Source organism: Phyllostomus hastatus, unplaced genomic scaffold (genome assembly GCF_019186645.2).
Source record: "Phyllostomus hastatus isolate PE091 unplaced genomic scaffold, TTU_PhHast_1.1 phas_contig_40, whole genome shotgun sequence".
NCBI lineage: Eukaryota > Metazoa > Chordata > Mammalia > Chiroptera > Phyllostomidae > Phyllostomus > Phyllostomus hastatus.
The window spans coordinates 51,265,183-51,284,572 of NW_025333872.1; positions in this window are offsets into that span (position 1 = coordinate 51,265,183).

A 19,390-nucleotide genomic window follows, 5' to 3' on the forward strand; every position below is an offset into this window, starting at 1 on the left:
TAAAGATAATTAACATTCTGCTTTTATTTTTATTCACATTTATTTTATGCTGCATTTACTCCCAGAATGTAAGGTTTTTGTTTGTTCAATTTCTTCTGGGCTATCTTTTTCTTCTGTGCAAGCTCCTCTTCTGGTTTAGGAACAACCTGCACTTCTTCAGTAAGGATCATCTCAGCATGGCAGGGAGAGCCCATGTATGGATGGGTTAGACTCTGCACTGCATCTTGGGAGCTTTGTTCACCTGTATATGTTCAATGACCAGAATATCTACATCTAAAACCTTACATCCAGCATCACTCTGAATCTATAAGCATGTGCAGCAAAAATTCAGCATTCTTTCGGGGCCCAGATCCTGTGTCTAGACGCATTGTTGGGCCTGGACAAACCCACCAGCTCCACCATTGTAACGACAGAATGGGATACATTGCTTCTGTAAAGTGACATCCTTCAGATACTTGGTAGCTTTTCAAAACTACATACTCTTGGTATCTGGGAAGTTTCATGAGTATTTTAAAAGTGAACACAAAGATTTGAACTTCTAGATTTTGTGGGGTTTTCTGGGTTGCGTTGATAGTGAACCATGTTCAAGAGGTAGCCTCAGGCCACTTCGAAAAAAGTTTGACACATTCTTTATGGGGAAGGGATCACAGGAGACCATTCCTTAAATCCTGTGTTCTGATGGCTCTCTATCACAATTCTTGATAATATTTTTGGAGATTTAGATATCTTTTGAGTCTGAGATAAAGTTTTGATGCTCTCTATGGCTTTCTTCCAAGTCTGTTGGGAGGGTTTATATTTTATTGCATCCAAGTTAAAACTGCTATATCATTTCAATGACCCTAGGAATTCCCTTCTCCTATCCTATCCAGAATAATCAATATACACTAAATAGAAAGGAGTCAAGGGGTAGGAAGCTTTGAGGCTGTGGAAATGATGGTATTATAAAGCAGTGTATTTCAGTTGGGAAATAATTGTTACAATCATGTGCACTTAATTTGATCAGAGAAATGACTCCTGCTTGGTGCTGAAGATACCAAAAATATCACCAACTGGAAACACAGTTGGTCCCATAGCCTAAGGAAAAAGCTGAGAAGTCACATGACTCCTGTTATGGGTCTTATAAAGATGCTAAGGAAAGGTGAAATACAGGCCATTCTGCTTGTTATCTTGTATGACATGGGTTACTTTCCTTATTTTTTTTTTTTTTTTGGTTAAAGTTATTTGGTTTTTCACTGACACTTTGAGTAGCCACGTTTTTATCATACTGACTGTTACTTCTAATTATTTTATCCTTTTACTCTTTTTTAAAAATGGAATCTTTGCTTTCTTTATGTTTATCAACTGGTCATTGTTTTTATAGTAAAACATAGGTTTTTTTGTATTTACTTTGTAACTAGCCTCTTCATTTAATTATCTTATTAATTATAAGGATTTTGGAGTAGATTTTTCTTAAGATTTTAAGTAGATAATAATTTGTCCTGTATTCTAATGTATATAACTCATTTTTTTCTTTTTTCTTTCTTTTTTAACCTGTAGAGGGCCACATCTTGTTAACTCATGAGATTTCTCAGAAAAATGGAGCTGGTAAGCATGCTGTTCTTGTTCCTGGGGTATATCAATAAGGATGTCTTCACTGTTTCACTGTTAAGTGTGATGTTGGCTATTAGTTGATCATACATCTTTTTAAATAGATTTAAATTTTATCAAATAGTATTCTGCCAGCTGTTAATATAACTTTTTTTCTTTAACTTAGTCAAAATAGTTATGTCAATTTAATTTTATTAATAGATATCCTTATGTTGACTCAGCCTTACTTTTCTGTGGACTGGGATGGACCTGAACACCATTACTAGAGCATCATTTCTTTTGGCTTTCTTCCTACTTTCTCTCTCTCTCTCTCTGGCTCTCTTTTGCAGAGTTTCTTCTCTCTAATCTCTCAATGCTCTTTTATTTATTTTTTTCTACTCTTGAAATGATCAGGTCCCATTGTTTTAAATACTATCTGTGTGCTTCCACCCAACTGGCCTCTTTGTTGCTTAAACTTGCCAGGCATAATTTGGCCTTAGGGTCTTTACTCTGGCTCTATTCTTTGCCTAGAATGCTATTCCTCAAAGCATCACAGGACTAACTCTCACTATTCTTCATGCTTTATCCAAATGCTGTCAGCTTGGTGGAAGTCTATTATTGACCTCCTGATTTTAAATGATAACCCACCCCTTCTTTCATCGCCTCTAATCCTCTTACCCTGCTCTAGTTTTTCTTTTCCTATCTCACTCATCACTCTCTAATGTACTGTGTAATTTACTTATTTATGACACCAGTTGTTCATTGACCTTATTTCCCTGCTACAAAGTAATTTCATGAGTCAGAGATCTTTATTTTGTTTGCTGATATACCCCAAGTACTGAGAATTATGATTTGCATTATAGATGCTTAATACACATTTGTTGAATGAATTAATGGATGTATTGAATTCCATTTAATCATGTCAGATTCTTCCTTTGATTCATTATAGAATATGATTTACTCAAGTTTTGCTTAGGACTTTTACACTTATGTTAGTGAGATTGCTATTTTAATGTTCTTTGGTGATACACTACTTTGGTTTTAGTATTAGGATTATAATAGCTTTTTAAAAAACAATCAACATGTTTTCAAGATTTTTTTCTACTGGAAGTTAAAGTAGCACAGAAATGATCTGTGTGATGAAGAAAATTTCTGCCATCAAAGTAAGGGTTGCCTTCCCTTTGAACAACTTGTTCAATATTTTTCATCTTTTTCTTTAGAAAATTCTTTTCATCAATAATTATAATGTTACCATAGTGTTCATTCATAATTAAAAAATCTGTTTCTGAAGTTGTATCTCTTCTCATTGCTTATGTTGTATATTTGTACTATTGTTTTTGGATAAATTTACAGCTAATTTTCCTAGTTACAGATGCGTGTCTGAAATGTAAAGAGGCTATAAATTCTGTTTCTTATTTTTATTTTTTAACACAGTCATGTGCTGCTTAATGATGGGGATACATTTTTAGAAATGTCATTAGGTAATTAGGTCATTGTATGAACATCACAGAGGTCACTTACACAAACCTAGGTGGCACAGACCACTGTATACTGAGGCTGTATAGTATAGACCATTTGCAAGTCTGTACAGCCTGTTACCATACAAAGCAAAACAGATTAAATCAAGCACAAGAGAAAATGGTGTGACTAAGGGCTATAGTAAACACCAGCTGTGAGAGGCTGCTCCAGTTGTAACATGGTATACCATTTTATAACTTTTTTTGTAAGCAGAAAAAGTTCAGTCTAAAATAATGATTACAACTGTAGTATAGTAAATATACAAACATAGTAATGTAATCGTTTAGTATCATTATCAAGTATTATGTCCTGTACATAATTCTGTGCACTATACTTTTATACAACAGTCAGTGCAGTAGGTTTGTTTCCACTATTGTTACCACAAACATGTGAGTAATGCACTATGCTATGATGTTACAGCAGGTATGACATCATGAGGCAATAGGGATTTTTCAGCTTCATTATACTCTTATGGGACCACTGTTGTATTTGTGGCCGATTCTTGACTGAAATACAGTTATAAGGCACATTGACATAATTTGTTTCAGTGTCTGAATGCAGTGTCTTCCCAGTTGAAAGTATTGCAATAACCAAAAAGTAAGTTTAATGTGTAAAATGTACTATATCATTAATGAGGTAAATTTTTATGACACAAACTGATTTTTAGTGTAAGAAGGGACTCCAGAAATAGCCTTAGCCTTGTCTTCATTTTTATTTGTGAGGAAAAAAAGGCCCTAAGTGATTTCCTCAATATCACACAGATTTGTTGCAGTTTACATAAAAAAATGATATTTTTATTTGTTTGTAAAATTCATAAATTTTTAAATTAAGCATTCATCTTAATATGCTATATAGATAAAATAATTTGATGTGCAATGCAGTATTTTAACAGATGGTTGTTCTTGACACAGTATTTTAGAAGAGTAACATGATGATATCCTTGATTTACTAGAGCAGACAGCCATTTTACAAGATGTTAAGCTAGCTTCTGTTTTAAAAGACTGCGGAGCCAGGGCTGGGAATTCTGACCTCAGCCAGTTTTTCATCCTAATTCCTCAAATAAGTATTCTTTACCACTGCTGGTGACATTTGGCAGTCTCTGGGTGTATTTTTGGTTGTTACAGTTGCTTTCAATCACTTCAAAGTGAATACTACACTGTATTTTAATGCACATTTCCCAGAGTGCATTCTATGAAACATATCTATCACATATTCTGTGAGAAGAGACAAATATCCATATTATATTGCCCTCATGAAGATCCTCACTGACCACTGCTCATATTAAAGGCTCTAACACATCCTGCAGGGAGAATCCACTTACCGTCATTAACCGAGAATATTCTGCCTTGCCTATGTCATGCAATATTTTTCCATAGCTTCTCTGAATATTCCTGAGAAGAGGCATCAAGAAATCCAGTCACTATGATTTACGGTTCTCAAAGCCTTTTCACATTTGATTTCATTGGATTCTATCAACCATTTCAATTCTAAAATACTGTTCTAAAATAGAATCCTAAAATTACTTTAGCATCATTCCTAACTTGTCCTTCCTCTGTCATTTCCTAGAGCTAGTAAAGAGTTTTCTTTCAATTAGGACAAATTTATTACTTTTCTTATTATAAAAAAGAATATTATTTTAGAAAACGTAAAATGCAAATAAGCAAAACAAAAAATCCCCATAACTCCTCCATTATTAACACATTCTTATATTTTGTGCCAAATATTTTAAAATAAAATAACCTGGTAAATGCTTTTTACAAAGTTGATTTTCAGTTAATATCTTTAATGTTCTAATATTTTTAAATTTTGTACTATATTATTATTTTGTGATGGTAACAGAAAATGAATACTCAAGTATTGTTGGATAACTGATGAGGTATTTCATTACACTAATGACATGGTGCTTTATTTAAGGATCTCCCCATTAATGGAAGACTACTAGTTCCTTTTTTGGGCCAATGCTAATAATACTCTAATAAACAACTTTGTACATATATATTTTCACACATATATATTTTCTTAATTATTTCTTTGAGGAAATGGTGACAAGTGGAATTATATTAATAGGTAGAGAAAGGCTTAGGGTTAAGTGTGGTGTGATAGTGGTTGTAGATGTACATTTTTAAGGCTTTGATACTGAAAAGCTGCCTTTTACATAAAACTGTATAACTTTATATTCTCAACAGTAGCATATGAATGACATTAGGTCCTATATTTTATTTTATTTTAAAGAACACAATATGAGATCTATCCTGTTAACAGGTTTTGAAGTGTGCAGTATATTATTGTATTGCATTCTTATACTGCTTGGATTTGTCTCTTTTCATTTTCCTTGCTAGGCACGGACCTATCCTTTCTTTTTTTGGCTTTCTGGCTGTCCAATGTTGTGCCTGTCTCCATTTCTTTGCTCTTTTGGGCTCAGTTTAAATTCTTATTCCTTGAAAAGGCCTTCCTATATCAATTAACACTGAATTCCACACTTTACAATTTGACGTAGCCTTATGTTGTTAATTGCATCATATATGCATCTCTTAAGCTATTTGATCAGCTTATTAGCACTCCTAGAGCCCAGATCTGAACACTTATTATGTCTCAATCACTGTGCCAACCCCCGAGGCTGCTGGAATAAAGCAGACACAGTTATTGCTCTTGAGCAAAACACAGAATTGGAGAGAAAGTAGAGAAGTAGCAGACTATTCAAGGCACCATCACAGCTATAAATGGGGTATTATAGGAGTACAGACTGGGAATTTGGTGCTGGGGAAGCATCCCTGGAGCAGAGGTCCTTGAGAGAAGTTTTGAAGGATGAATGGGAGCTCTGAGCTGTGAAGGACAGGTAAGTGAAGACATAAGAAAGTCTATGTTGCGAGCATGTATGTGCATTTGTGTGTGGGCAACATGTCATGGAAATATGGGAAAGAATATGAATGTCCATGGAGCAGTAACAAGAAATGAGCCTGAAGAGACTGGCAGAAAGAGGACAAAGCCTGACGGTCTGTATGGTGCTGCTAAGACATGTCGGCTTCATCCTGGTGCTACTAGGAGTGTGGAGGGTGGATTAACTGAGACAAGGACACTGGGAAGCCATGTTTATAGTTTTTGGGACACCCACAGTACTAAGCAAGGGACTAGTCCGAAACCTCTGTGTGTTGGTGTGTTTGTGTAGTTTGGAATTTTAAAGGATTCTAGACCTATCTTTTTATTTCCTTAGTCCTTAGCATTCTAATTAATAGGATGATTATATTTACAGTTATACTCCTGTATAGGACTTAATAGAAATAGAGCACATTATTAAGTGAAAATGTAGTAGAGAAGTTATAGTTTCCCCCTCCTGGTTGGCTGGAGTACATCTATGATATATGTATGGCCATGCTACTTATATCTTCAGCTCATTTAAGAGACTATGATATGTAGGGCTGATTTATTTAATCATTTGAGTAGCCTAGGGGGACTTTTTACTTGATTATACACAAGAGAGATATGAATAGATTTAGGTAGACAAGAAAGACCTCTCTCAGAGAAATCACATTTTTGTCAGGAAATGAAAATCATTTTTATTCTGCTAAGAGAAAAGGTACTTTTGTTTACAATGACTTAATTTTTAGCAATTTAATTATAGCTTTTAATGTAAGGCTTTAGATTCTGAAAACATAATAGTAATTACAATAGATGCTATTGAATCCTTTTTTCTTGCATGGATGTTTCTACTCAATTTAAGGACTTGTTTAAGAATGAAGCTTAATATCATATTTATTTGCCACTTTACTCATATTTGAGCCAGATAAAAGAATTTGCTACTTTGTAATGATAGTTTGTATTGTTTGTGCAGGGTTAAGATGCTGATAGAAACTTTTCACACTGTGCCAGCTAGCTTCACCTCGTTGCAGAATAATTTACCACACTGGCAAAGAGTACTCTGAAGCTGGAATTACTCAGGAGAAAAAAAATCTTTAAATTCAAATTGCTGTATTATAATGCAAGCAAATTGTATTAGCTTTCTTCAAAGACCCTTATTAAATGCCTTTAGCAGACTTGTCATCCCTAGAGGTAGTTGCTTCTCATTCCATGGATGAAGAAACTGAAGTCAAATGATTTGCTCAGAGTCAAAGGAAATGGCTACGTGAGACTTGGTATTGAGAAAGGTATTATTTTTTAGAAAAGCCTTTAGGGCTTTTATTCAGATCACTGGTCCAAACCTGCCTCACCTTCCTGCAGCCAGAACATTACCCAGATCTCTTTTTATGTGATTAATCTCAAAACTCTTTCAAGCAGTTGATATGCCAATAAAACTTAAATAACCAGCTACCTAGTGTATTTGGGAGAGAGATGGTGAAATGTTTCCTATTTGTCATGTAAACATTTGAGAAGGCACCAGATATCATCTCAAGGTTAACTGTACCTACATACTCATAAACAAGGGATTGCTATCTGACATAAGCATCAAAAGGAAGAAAACCTCTATGTATCTACTGGTGTTTACGAATTCAAAACACTCAAGGATTGATGTTTACCTAAAGAACTAGACAGGATAGTAAGAAGCTAGGAAAATTCCTTGGAGAGTGGAGCAGGGGAACTGAGACAGATAGCTGAACACAATGGCCTGAACGATCTGGCTGAACAATTTACAGCCAGATCTGCAAGATCACCTCCCTGGAGATAATATCTAGGTCTCAGCTGTATTTCAGCCCCGGGCCCAGAAAAGCAGCAAAACCAGTTGGCCATGCCAGGACCAACTGCAGTGACTAATGACCCCTTGTCCTGTCACTGACTAATCAGTGGAGACCATCACCTTAGAAGAGGACCTGAAAAACATGAATATTCTGCTGAAACCCTCCCCTGAGACCTCCCCTAAGATTCTGGCCTGTCAGAGAGAGAGACAAACTCAAGACAAAGGACCCAGTGTGCTCTCCCTCTGGAGAGCAGCTGCTGCCATTCCCTTTCCCCACTTCTTTCCCTGCAGGAGGCACGAGTCTGGTAAACTCTATGGCAATGGGCAGCTGGCAGCTTGACCCAGGATAACCCCCTGAATCTGTCCCCAAAGCACTCCCTTTTTTCTCACTTCCCAGTGAAGTAAGGCAGCCCAGCCTAGGCTCTCCTATTGCTTCTTCTATGCTAAGCCCTTCATTGTTTTATTGTCACCAGCTTTAGTAAACATACCCTCATAGTCACTTGGATTCATGTTGTGAAATCTTTCCTATGTGAAGTCAAGAACCCACATACTACTGACTGGGCCTAGGCAGACCCATTCAGGGCCAGGACTCTGGCCAGTAACAGAACTAAGGTGACTCATTCGCTGGAATACACTTTTTGCCTGTAAATAAGCATGTTAAGCTTTAACAGTACAATAGATAATTTCCATTTCTTCAATTGATTTTGGAATTTGTGAAATTTTATTTACCTGTATTTTATGCCACCCCTAGCACTGATGTAGAAAAATGTTTCTTTTTTAAATGAGTATTTTGGAAATGTTGTATATAGAGAAAAATGAACCATTTAAAACTTCAGTTACATTAATAATTGTTACCAGCAGAGCCTAACCTGGCATCTCTGACATAAACAGTCTACCGTGAGAATCTATGTCTTGGATGAAATGTGCAAGTCTACCTCTTAATGACCCTTGCATGACTAATACACAGTGACACTTAAGGAGCACTCATCTAAAACTGCTCATATTCATTTTGAAAATATTCATCTGTGGCATATTCACCAGCAGGAAATGCAGCTGAAAAATCATTAACCCCTTCTTCATTGGCATTATAGAATGTTATGGGATTATACTTTCTGATTACATTCTGCTAACAGGACCAACGCAATACTACATAGTAGATTTAGGTGTTTAAAATATAATCAAAGACATTATTAGATATGCAATCTGAAATGATGAGATACTTTTGGGAGGCCTATAAAATGTGAATCCCAGAGTATAAAATAGCGCAATGGGAAATAGCCTGAGAAGGACATTTAGAAAATGATTAGAATAATAAAGTGACGAAGGTACTGAGATGAAAGGAGTTTATGGAGCTAATTGGGTTGCTCTAAATAAAGTTTACCATGGAATGACTGAAAATATCTAAGGTGTTTGTATGAGTTAATGACAGCCATTGGTCTCAATCATGAGGAATTCTTAGAGTTATTTCAAGATAGTATATTTGGAAAAATTTTATGAGTTTAATTGTTCCATTTGACTACATCGATTTCACTAATAGTGCTTTTCTTTTAAAATTTCCAAGTCTGTGTATTAAGTAGAGCTTGTCAACTCTCTCTCTCTGGCTCTCATTTTATATGCATAATATCTTTATCTACCTACCTGACTCTATTTTTAACTCTCCATCCTTAACTTCAGGATTGCAGAGAGGAGTAGGGAAGTAAGAACTTGATAAGGCCTTGGTTGTCTTTATCTCTAGGTGAAGAAGTTTCTAGCATCTCTGTCAGATGCGGTCAAATGTTTTGATGAGAAGGACAACCATCACTTTCAAAACAGCCCACTACCTATTTTGGCCAGTTAATTGTTGCAACATTTTCCCATATATTTAGTTTAATTCTATAATTTCTATTTCCTGATTCTCCATGAATTTAGGAACCTATTCAAATACTCTTTTATGTTATGTTTCTACTCAGTGTCCATCCCAATTTTTTAAATTGTAGTACCATTATTTTAGTACATTTACCTCTTTCACTTGTCCTTGATCCTCTTAATTCCAGTGCCTTGCCTGAGGCAGTTTGGAAAAGCAACATGCATTTGCTGAGCAAGTTAACAAATATCCTCTCTTTGTCTGACCATGGTTGTTTTTACTGGTAGCCTCTTGCCTCTAGCTGGGACTGGGTTGAACTCAACTACTGCAAGTACCTGTGATCTGATACAACTCTACCCTGGACTAGAAACATGTCCACACTCAGGTAGGTTTCCAACAGCTTGCTCTGTCTCATTTGAAGTGTGATGGAATTTACAGAGAAAGTTAAAGTGCTGGCTGACCAGAATACCACCTTCCAGCCCCAGCTTCAGGCCCTGAAAGAGTCTGACATTCTGCTTCCACCATTTGACGTGATGAGGAAAGTTGATGAGATGTCAAAAGATGTTTGTATTCTTCACCATATATATTTTGTGCTTATGTGGGGGCTTTAGAATTATGGATTTTCAAATACCCATTGTTTTATTCTCTTTTAAAATGTACCTTATTTATTAAGCACTAGGCCCATATCAAAGTATATGAAATAGTGATCTATATTTTTATGGATTTTTTTTAGGCATTGAGACAGTATAAACAGCAGTGTCATATTTAGGAAGGTGTCTACATGGGGATGTGATGATCAGTGACTGTACGCACATACATAAACACCAATGGGACAGACTGGGGGACCGGGCACATAACAAAGATAAGCTGAGTTACTAAAAACCTATACTTACCCCCTTTTTCAATGAAAACAAAACAAAGACAGGTGAAAGGGAGAGAGAATGAGCATGCGTGCTAGATCAGAAAATATGGAAGATTTAGTTGACATTTTAAGTAAAATTTTAAAATTGAAGAGATCATGAAATCAAATGTAAAAGAAGTTCAAGTGCAAATGTTAAAATCAAGAATTTATAGCATGAATAGAGAGATGCAGCTGGGAGAGGGGAAAGTGTGAGAAGGAGGTAAGATTACTCACAGATGTGAGTACTTAGGGAATTCAGTACTTGCTGATTTGCTGTTTAGAGTGAGGACAGATCCATAGATTGAGCAATCGGTATTAGAGATTAGAGTTATGGAGGAAAGAAGATAAAGAGACAGAAAGCTCACTCTGGAACAGTGCTGTTCACTCTGCAACACTGGAAAAACCCAAGGAGCCATACCAAATACTGGTGCCTGGGTCCCAACTTGAGTTTGCTGTGAGGCTAGTGAGCTGAGTTTCAAAAGCTCTCCAACAGATTTCAATGTGCAGCCAAGATTAAAAACCAGTGCACTAGAATTAAAGGAGGCTAATATTGTTTTAAGGGAAACTGCTGAAGAATACTATCCAGAATCCAGCACTTGTCAGGATCCAAAAGGTAGTTGAGGGAGAAAAGTGAGGAGGAAATAGAAGACTAGAACTAAAAGTCACTTAGATTGGACCAGCAGGTGATAGCATTTTTACAAAGAGAATATGGAAGGGTGAAAGAGTTAGGGAAAGTAGAATTTGGAGTTGAAAGCAGAATCATCATTCAAGGTTTAGGTTCTTTTAATTATTCATTTTTCAACTCTTTATTAGTATCTACTGTACCTCTGGCACTGAGCATGGTATTATGGATATAAGAGTAAACAGTAAATTCAGAGTTGTTAATCTCATGCAGCTAAAATGTTAATGAAGGAAGAAGAGGGAAAGAGGAAGAAAAGGAAAAGGAAGGAAAGGGAAGGGGAGAGACGGAGGGGAAGTGGAAAGGGAACCATGTTTTGGGAGAATTATGAATGTGGTAAATAGTACATAGAGCTAACTAGAATCAATTTTTTGAGAGGGGATTTTATTCCAAAAAACTAAACATGCCTGTGACAATTAACACATAAAATAATCCTTGGGTGTCCAAATCTCTAAAGTAGAAAGCAGGCTCAGTGCCTAAAGGTGAGGAGGGGTAGGGAGGGGAGCATATTCTTCAATGATCGTAAATGGCCAAGTTGTATGATGCAAAAGAAAGTCCTCCCCTGAGGTCAAAGCCAAGGACATGGAGAACAATGGATTGGAGAACTCTTCTCCAGAAGAATCTGGACCTAATCAACGAACATTCTTCAGCTCCAGGTGGGATTTTATTATTATGGAATGTTAATGATGTCTTTTCTTACCACTCTTTTGCTCTCTGAATGGGAGTATTTATTGCAGTTATCATGTTCCTGTTCCACTATTGTATTCTGGGTATATGGAGGAAAGATAGTTTATTTATTTTTTAGTTTTTTAGAGCCTATCACACATCACTAAGAGATCCCGGACATCGAACTTGATACTATGGCCAAGTGCAATGTTGGGTGGCCTCCAATAAGTGATGGGTAGTCCTGGCATCTGTGGGAAAGATGGTGAATGGAATGTTTGATGACTAGTGGGGAGACTGTGGAGGTCATTAGGGCGAAATGCCAACTATTTCTAGTTCTTCTTCTCTCTTGATCAGTCAGATTTCATGATCAATTGCTGCAGTATTGTTTAACCTATCTCGGCTAATTTTGGAGGCTTTTGCAGAGAACTAGTGAGAGATAATTGTGACCATAAATCAGGTAATAGCAGTTAAAACAGAGGAAATACTGTAATTCAAGATAAACACTGGGTATAAAAGCTACCAACACCTGGATGTGGGGAGGGAGGGAAAGGAAGAATCAAGAATAATCGTCAGGTTGTATAGTGTTGCTGCTTATTGAATTTGGGAAGAATGAAGGAGGTGAGACGGGTTGTGAGGGAAAACAAATGTTAACTTTGGACATGTTAAGATTGAAATGTGTGTGAAATATCCAAGTACAGATGTTAAGTAAGTAGCTGGATATGAGTCTGGTGTTCAAAGAAAAGATTTATGTTAGACATCTAAGTTTCTGGGAGGTAAACATATAAACAGTACTTTTAATCAGAATGCATAAGATCCTATAAGGTGAGGGAGGAAGTCAGGACTGCACTGAGCATGGAGAAATGCCAACATTTATATATTTAGTTTGGGGGAGAAGGAGTTAGAAAATGAGATTGACAAAGAGAGCAGAGAAGGAGAAACACAACCCAGAGCGTAGAGTCCTGCACTCAGCAGATGGATTACTGCTTCTGAGAGATTAGGGACAGAGCAGTGTTCCTGAGGCTGGTGCAGGCAGAAACCAGGCTGAAGTGGGTTGAAGAGCAAATGGGAGGTGAGAAAGTGGAGGCAGTGCAAGTAATGCTTCTTATGAAGAATTATGGCTATGGAGGAAGGAGCAGTATATTTTGGAGCTGAGAGAGGTTTTTTTTAGATCCATGATAATGCAGCATATTTGTATAAAGATAGAACTAATTCAGTAGAAAGAGAACTGCTATAGATGTGAAAAAGTTGACATCTGTGAGAAGGTGAGAGAAAAGCTAAGATCCTGAGCACACAAGGAGGAATTAGACTTTAATAGGAGGAAAGAAGGGAAAAATGGGTGCAGATGCTAATATGAAGCAGATCATTGACTTTCTTACTTTCAAAGAATAATGAGGTGAGACCTTTCTACTTGAGTGAGGATGAAAAATGTATAAAATAGTTCTTGGTGAGTTAGAAGTAATATGACTTGAGAAACACAGTAGAATTGCCAGGCAGTAGTGAGCTTCTACTTAAAGTTTGTAATCATGAATTTAAAGTGAAACCAGTCAGCTGTGTTGAATAATTTTTCTTTAAGAATGTTTAGCTGCTTAAATGTATGCATAGATAGGGCATCTTGTTCATCAGTTTGGTGCTGGGAGAAAGGAATAAGGGAATTGAGGGTGTTTTCAAGGCGGGAATGAAATATCGAAACTTGACTCTATGGGCTGGATGGGAGGGCAGGGAACCCAATAGGTGAAGAAAGTGGTGACAAAGAAAAGGATGATAAGTGTGTGGTCTGAGGAAATTTGTGAACTAGGAGTGAGAATATTCAACACACGATTGTGAATGAGGAAATGTTTAGCAGGTGATTGAAACCAGTATGGGGTATAATAATATATCCAGGTAGCAGGAATTTCTGTAAGAGGGAGAAAGATGCAGGTGACAAGAAGCAAGAATGGCAGTGATAAACAAACAGAAGAGCTTTTCCTCAGAAAGGCTGCAGAGCAGGTGGCAGCCAAACAGACCTCTTTAAAACGGGAGGTGAAGAAGGTTACAAGAAGAGGCTGAGGATAAGGGGAGTTCGCTGTTTCCAGAAAAAGCAATGGGAGGCTTTGGGATGGGGAAGGGGGGAAACAGGTGGGAGACTGAATTTGTTCAGGGACCTCGAGGGATGAGAAAGTGCATGACAATGCATAATTGGGAAGAAAGTTTAGTGGTAATGTCATTCTGTAGACTCTTTTTCTACAGTCATCTATTATGTCTGCATTCTGATTTTATATTTGCTGTCACCATTACTTTTTTTACCCTAAATTGGCATCCATTTATCTGTTATGTCCTCCCTTTTGCTATAGAAAGAACATTAGTTTGTCCACATTGGCATTCTTACCCACACTAGATGTCACTGTTGCCTGCCTCCTAATTTCAGTCCTTCCATAGCCGATTCAATGTGACTGTTCAGTGTGGCAGTGATTGCTCCAGGGGACACGCTTTGCCTTACCCACAAAAGATACACACACACACACACACACACACAAGATTTAATGAGACTCTGGTGCTTACTAAACCACTGAGGTGTTAAATAGCTTAGGGTTAAACAGAGCTTCTTATGTATGTATTCTACAAAGCCTATTATTTAATTTTTCTCCCCTGCATTTAGGAATTAAAAGACTGGGTAAGAACATAGACCAGAATTCTTCACAGAAAACACATCTACTTCCTCCTGTGAAAATATGGCTTTTAACACTTAAACTCTAACTTGGTTAATGACCTGCCTCCTCACTCTCTGTTGTGGGGAGCAGGAAGCCTGATGTGAAATTGCACCTAGGTACCTCTGTTACCTTGACGTGTGGAGAGGAAATTTTCTGGCCTGAGCTTGGATGTGGTATTACCACATGAGGTTGTCTATTTATGGTCTGGCCTAGGGGCACGGTACTGGCTGGTTGGTTCCTCAGTCCAGAGAGGAGCACGGAAAACCCTGTTGGCAAAGGAAAGTCCAGGTTGTTATTTGGGAAACTGGCAGAGGCTATAAAATACTGTAGGTCTCTTTTACCAGCAGAACCAGAAGTTGCTGGAAGCTGTGAAGACTTTTGTTTCTTTCTTCCTGACAGAATTCTTCTTAGGAAATGAGAGGAACTTTCAGAAAAGAGAGTGAGGGGTGAGTGGGAGAAATCATTATCTTTTGGGGTTTCAAAAGGAGACCAAACATAGATTCACTCAGTCAGGTAACCAATGTTTATTGTATAACTACCAGGGGTCAAATATGGTTTGAGGTGAGGGGTCACACCGCTAACCAAAGCTGACTTGGCTCCTGCTTACATGCTTGCATGGAGCTTAATTTTATTGGTACATGGCAGAGAATACATGGCAGAGACAGAAATAAACCTGCAATTTTTTTTTTTTATTTTTCAGAAAACAGCTTGGCAGAAAATAAAAGAGTGATGGAATGGAAAGTACTTGGGTGTGACTTCTGAGACCTGACTGATAGGATATAATAAAGAGATGATACCCTTACTGGTGTGGTACAGTGGGTTGGATATCAGTTGGATTCCTGGTAAAGGCACATACCTGGGTTGTGGGCCAGGGTCCTGGTTGAGAGCGTGTGAGAGGAATCAGTCGATGTTTCTATCTCCCTCTCTTTCTGCCTGCCTTTCTCTTTCTCTAAAAATTGAATAATTTTACTTTTGAAAGAGATGATCTGTGGGGAGAAGCCGTTTGTATGGAAGGACAGCTGACACTGAGGTCCTATGTCAGGAAGTCCTCAGCTTGTTCAAGGAAGGGAATGAAGGCGGGCCCAGCACACGGCACACGGTGGTCCTGGGCAAAGAGGTTTGAGGTGAGGATAGAGCGGTGAAGGTTGAAGTACAGACTATGGGACACCTTGTGGGTTACATTTGTGGGGTTTAGATTTGATTCTAAGTGCCGAGGTAGATGACTGAGAGCTTTGTGAGGAATGTGAAATGGTTTGGCTCATGTTTTTAAAGGATCATTCAACACGTTGGCTAGAGCTGGTGGGGGCCAGAGTGGGGAGCAGGGAGATCAGTTAGGAGGCCAGAGCAGTGGTAGAGGGACCATGGCTGTGAGTTGGACCAGCTTGGTGAAGGTGAAGATTTGAGATCAGTTCTTTCAACGGGCTGCTTTCACCATTGACACCACTTTCAAATCAATAACTTGAATTTTCAGCCAGTTATTGGTCTAATGGGAGGAATGGGGAGAGGAGTGGTCAATGGCAACAGTGGAGGAAGAAATGGATGTGGAGCTAATCCGAAAGGGGCAAGGAAGAATTCAACACTATTTTCCTAATCACTGCTTTCATTGTCTGAAACCATCAGCATGCTTCGTTCTAGAGTGAATTTGCTGATATTATTCTGAGGATAAAGTTGAGATTCTATGTGTGTTTCCTGACATGAAAGGTGACATAGGCCAGAAAACAACAATGCCAGTAGCACAACACCCCCAGGGGACCTGTAGGTGCTCAGGCATAGGGAGATATAGATGATTGGGTCTTTTCCCTAAGACACCAAGGAGAGAGACCTAATTTGAGCTATGTTAAGCTGTGCTAACCTTTCCAATGCAAATTCCATCATATCTATTATGGAAATCCAGGAAAGGCTGGTGGTGGTGGTGGTGTGCCTGTGTGTGTGCAGCCAAGCATGGAAGTGGGGACAAATGTCACTGTGTAGTGCGTTTTGTGCTCCCAGATTGATATGTAGACGCAGCACTTAAGTTAATTCTCACATTAGCCCTGTGAACTAAATGACATCAGTATACACAGGGTCCCCAACCTCCCTCCTCCCAGTCCTGGATGCCGCTTGCACTACTTCCTGCGCTGTGCCTGTCTCCCCCCCACCCCCACCCTGGTCTGTGGAAAAATTGTCTTTCGAGACACTAGTCCCTGGGGCCTAAAAAACTGGGGACCACTGAGTATATACATTTCATAGATGAGGAAGGTGAGATGCAGAATGGTTAAATCACATGGCTAGTAAGTGGCAAATCAGAATTGGAACCCAGATTTTTTGGTTTTAATAATTGTTATCTGTGCCCCCCCATCTTTTGCTTGTTACATATTTCTGAAGTGTCATTTTTAACTTATGCAGAGTTGGTCATTTGTAAATTATCTCTGTGTATTCTTTGTAAAGAAAGCTTTTTTAAGAGCTAGAAGTACATTTTTATTATTTTTAATAACCAACAGTTTGTTGTATTTTTACTAACAACTATATACTAACTACATATATACTAACTACAACTATAATATTAATATTTAATAATTCTAACACCCTAATCTACCCCTAAAACAACATTTTAGTCTGGTGAATCCTTAGAATTACAAGGGTTTTTATTAAACACATAGATATGTGGAAGACTGGGTATATTCCCATCAAGTATTCTTTTCAAACATAAAACAAAACACTGGAGCAGTGCTGACAACACCTGACAATGAGAACCTAAATCCTCCGTGTATCAGTCAGGGTTCTTTGTTGCAAGCATGAGAAGCTGAATCTCCTTAACTTCAGCAAAGAGATTTGCTGGCGGAATATGAGGAAGCTCACGTGTTTGCTGGGAAGCCTAGAGGTCCTGTAAACTCGCAGGAATTCTGGCAGGGTCAGATAGGCAGCAAGAACCACAACCAAGATCATGCTGCAGGAACAGTCTGGTTAGGACACCTCTCCCAGCTCTGCTGTCTCCACACCTACCCTGACCCCACCTCAGACATGGGATTCCACTGTCAGCACTAGGAGACGCTTCTTGGAATGAATTCCAAACTGTCCCTGCTTCTTTCTGTTACTTGCTCACCATTCAAATTGCCAGGCAGGATCATCAGGACTCTGGCCATGCCTGAGTCCTCTGCCCTACCTGTCAGTAGCAGGGAGAGGTAGCCCCTGACCTGTTTACATTTTTGGAGAGAGAGAGACAAAGCCTTGCCTTTTATCAGGCAGAAGGGGTTTCGTATGCAGGACAGTTAAAGGGATGGCTACGGGTAACAATTTTAGGCATTAGAGTTCACATAATTTTTCAGGTTTCTTAAAAAGACAACATAGTTCTGGAAAGAAACGACTTTCCTATAATATAGACTTCTATTATCTCAAAATAGCTATTGAGCTGGGGAGGGGTCACTTACTCTGCATTTGCATACAGATGATCTTGCCAGCCATTTGGTTTTGTGTTGAGAATTCCAATATGACATTCGGCAGTTATTGGAACAAAGACTGAGTCTGCGGCTCTCTTCCATTTATTTCATTTAGCTCTGATAGGCTTTGTGGGAGCAGTTGTCTCTAATCCAAGCTATCAGAAAGCCTTTTACATGTTCCTTCTGGCGATGTCTAATTTTCAGTGTTTTTGGAGTAATCAGCTGGCATTTTTTTTTAATTGAGCTCATTCGAAAGTAGCTCCTCCCCCACAAAGGAATGTTATGTTTTTGAATTTTATTGTTTTGCTCAGAAATTGAGCATTTGTATCACCGTAATCTGAAATGTACTCTCCCAAACTATTAGTACCACAGTAAAATTGATGGGGCAAAGTTTTAGTTCAGGCAGGAATTTTAGTGTTTACCCCCCTAGCTTTAAAAGCAAAGAGACCAGAGGACATGCAGAAGACCATATGAGATCTTCAGTGTAGCATGTTTACTTTCATCATGCTGCAGTTTTATGCACATGTGATAGAATGCCAAATTAAAAATGAATAAAGTGGCATTCTTAAAAATATAGACAAAATAAAATGTATAGTGCTAAATGTATTATGAAAGCTGCAATTCTCAGCAAAAGGCATTATAGAAACTGTTACAGAATTTTTTTATTTAAAAGGAAAACTACTTAAAGCAACCAAGCATTAATCTTGACCTAACAGGGACAGACACTTGGTATAGTCTAGATACAGTGAGATTTGATTCACAAATCATTTATGCCTCACTTCACTACAAAATTTATGAAATTTATGTGATCCTAAAAATAAAATAGATTCATATTTTCCAAGAAGCCCTCAGTCCTCCTTCCCTTAACACATACATAACAAACTGAAATTTATTTTTGTAGTTTGTAAGTATGCTGTACAGAAAATCCAAAGAATCAACCTCAAATAGATCTTCTTTTTAAAAAAGATCAAAGTTTAGTACAAAGTAGAGAAAACCGTTTACAGGATTAATGTATATAAAGAAGTAAGTGAAAGTTTCAAGCAAAGAAATTCTTAGCTGTGGATATTTCAGAGAAAAATGTTTTCACTGTAAAAAATGTAAAAAAGAGTATTAAAATAAATATTTCACTCTTTCCACATGCACTAATAAATTATTGGTTCTTGGCACAACACTAACCTTCCAACTTTGTGTACGTCTCACATGCCAGGTACTGGGCTAAGTACTTTGTAAACTTTATCTACTTAATCTTTCATAGCCCCAGGAGGCAAGTATAATCAACTCCATTTTATAGTCAAGAAAACTAAGATTTCAAGATGTTAAAGAAACTCCTTTGAAAATAAGCAGCTTAGCATTTGGACCCTACCTTGACTTCAATATCAATATTATTTTTTTCCTGCACGTACTGGTGCCTTTGAGTGTTCCACTCCCTTTAATGTTCCTGGAAG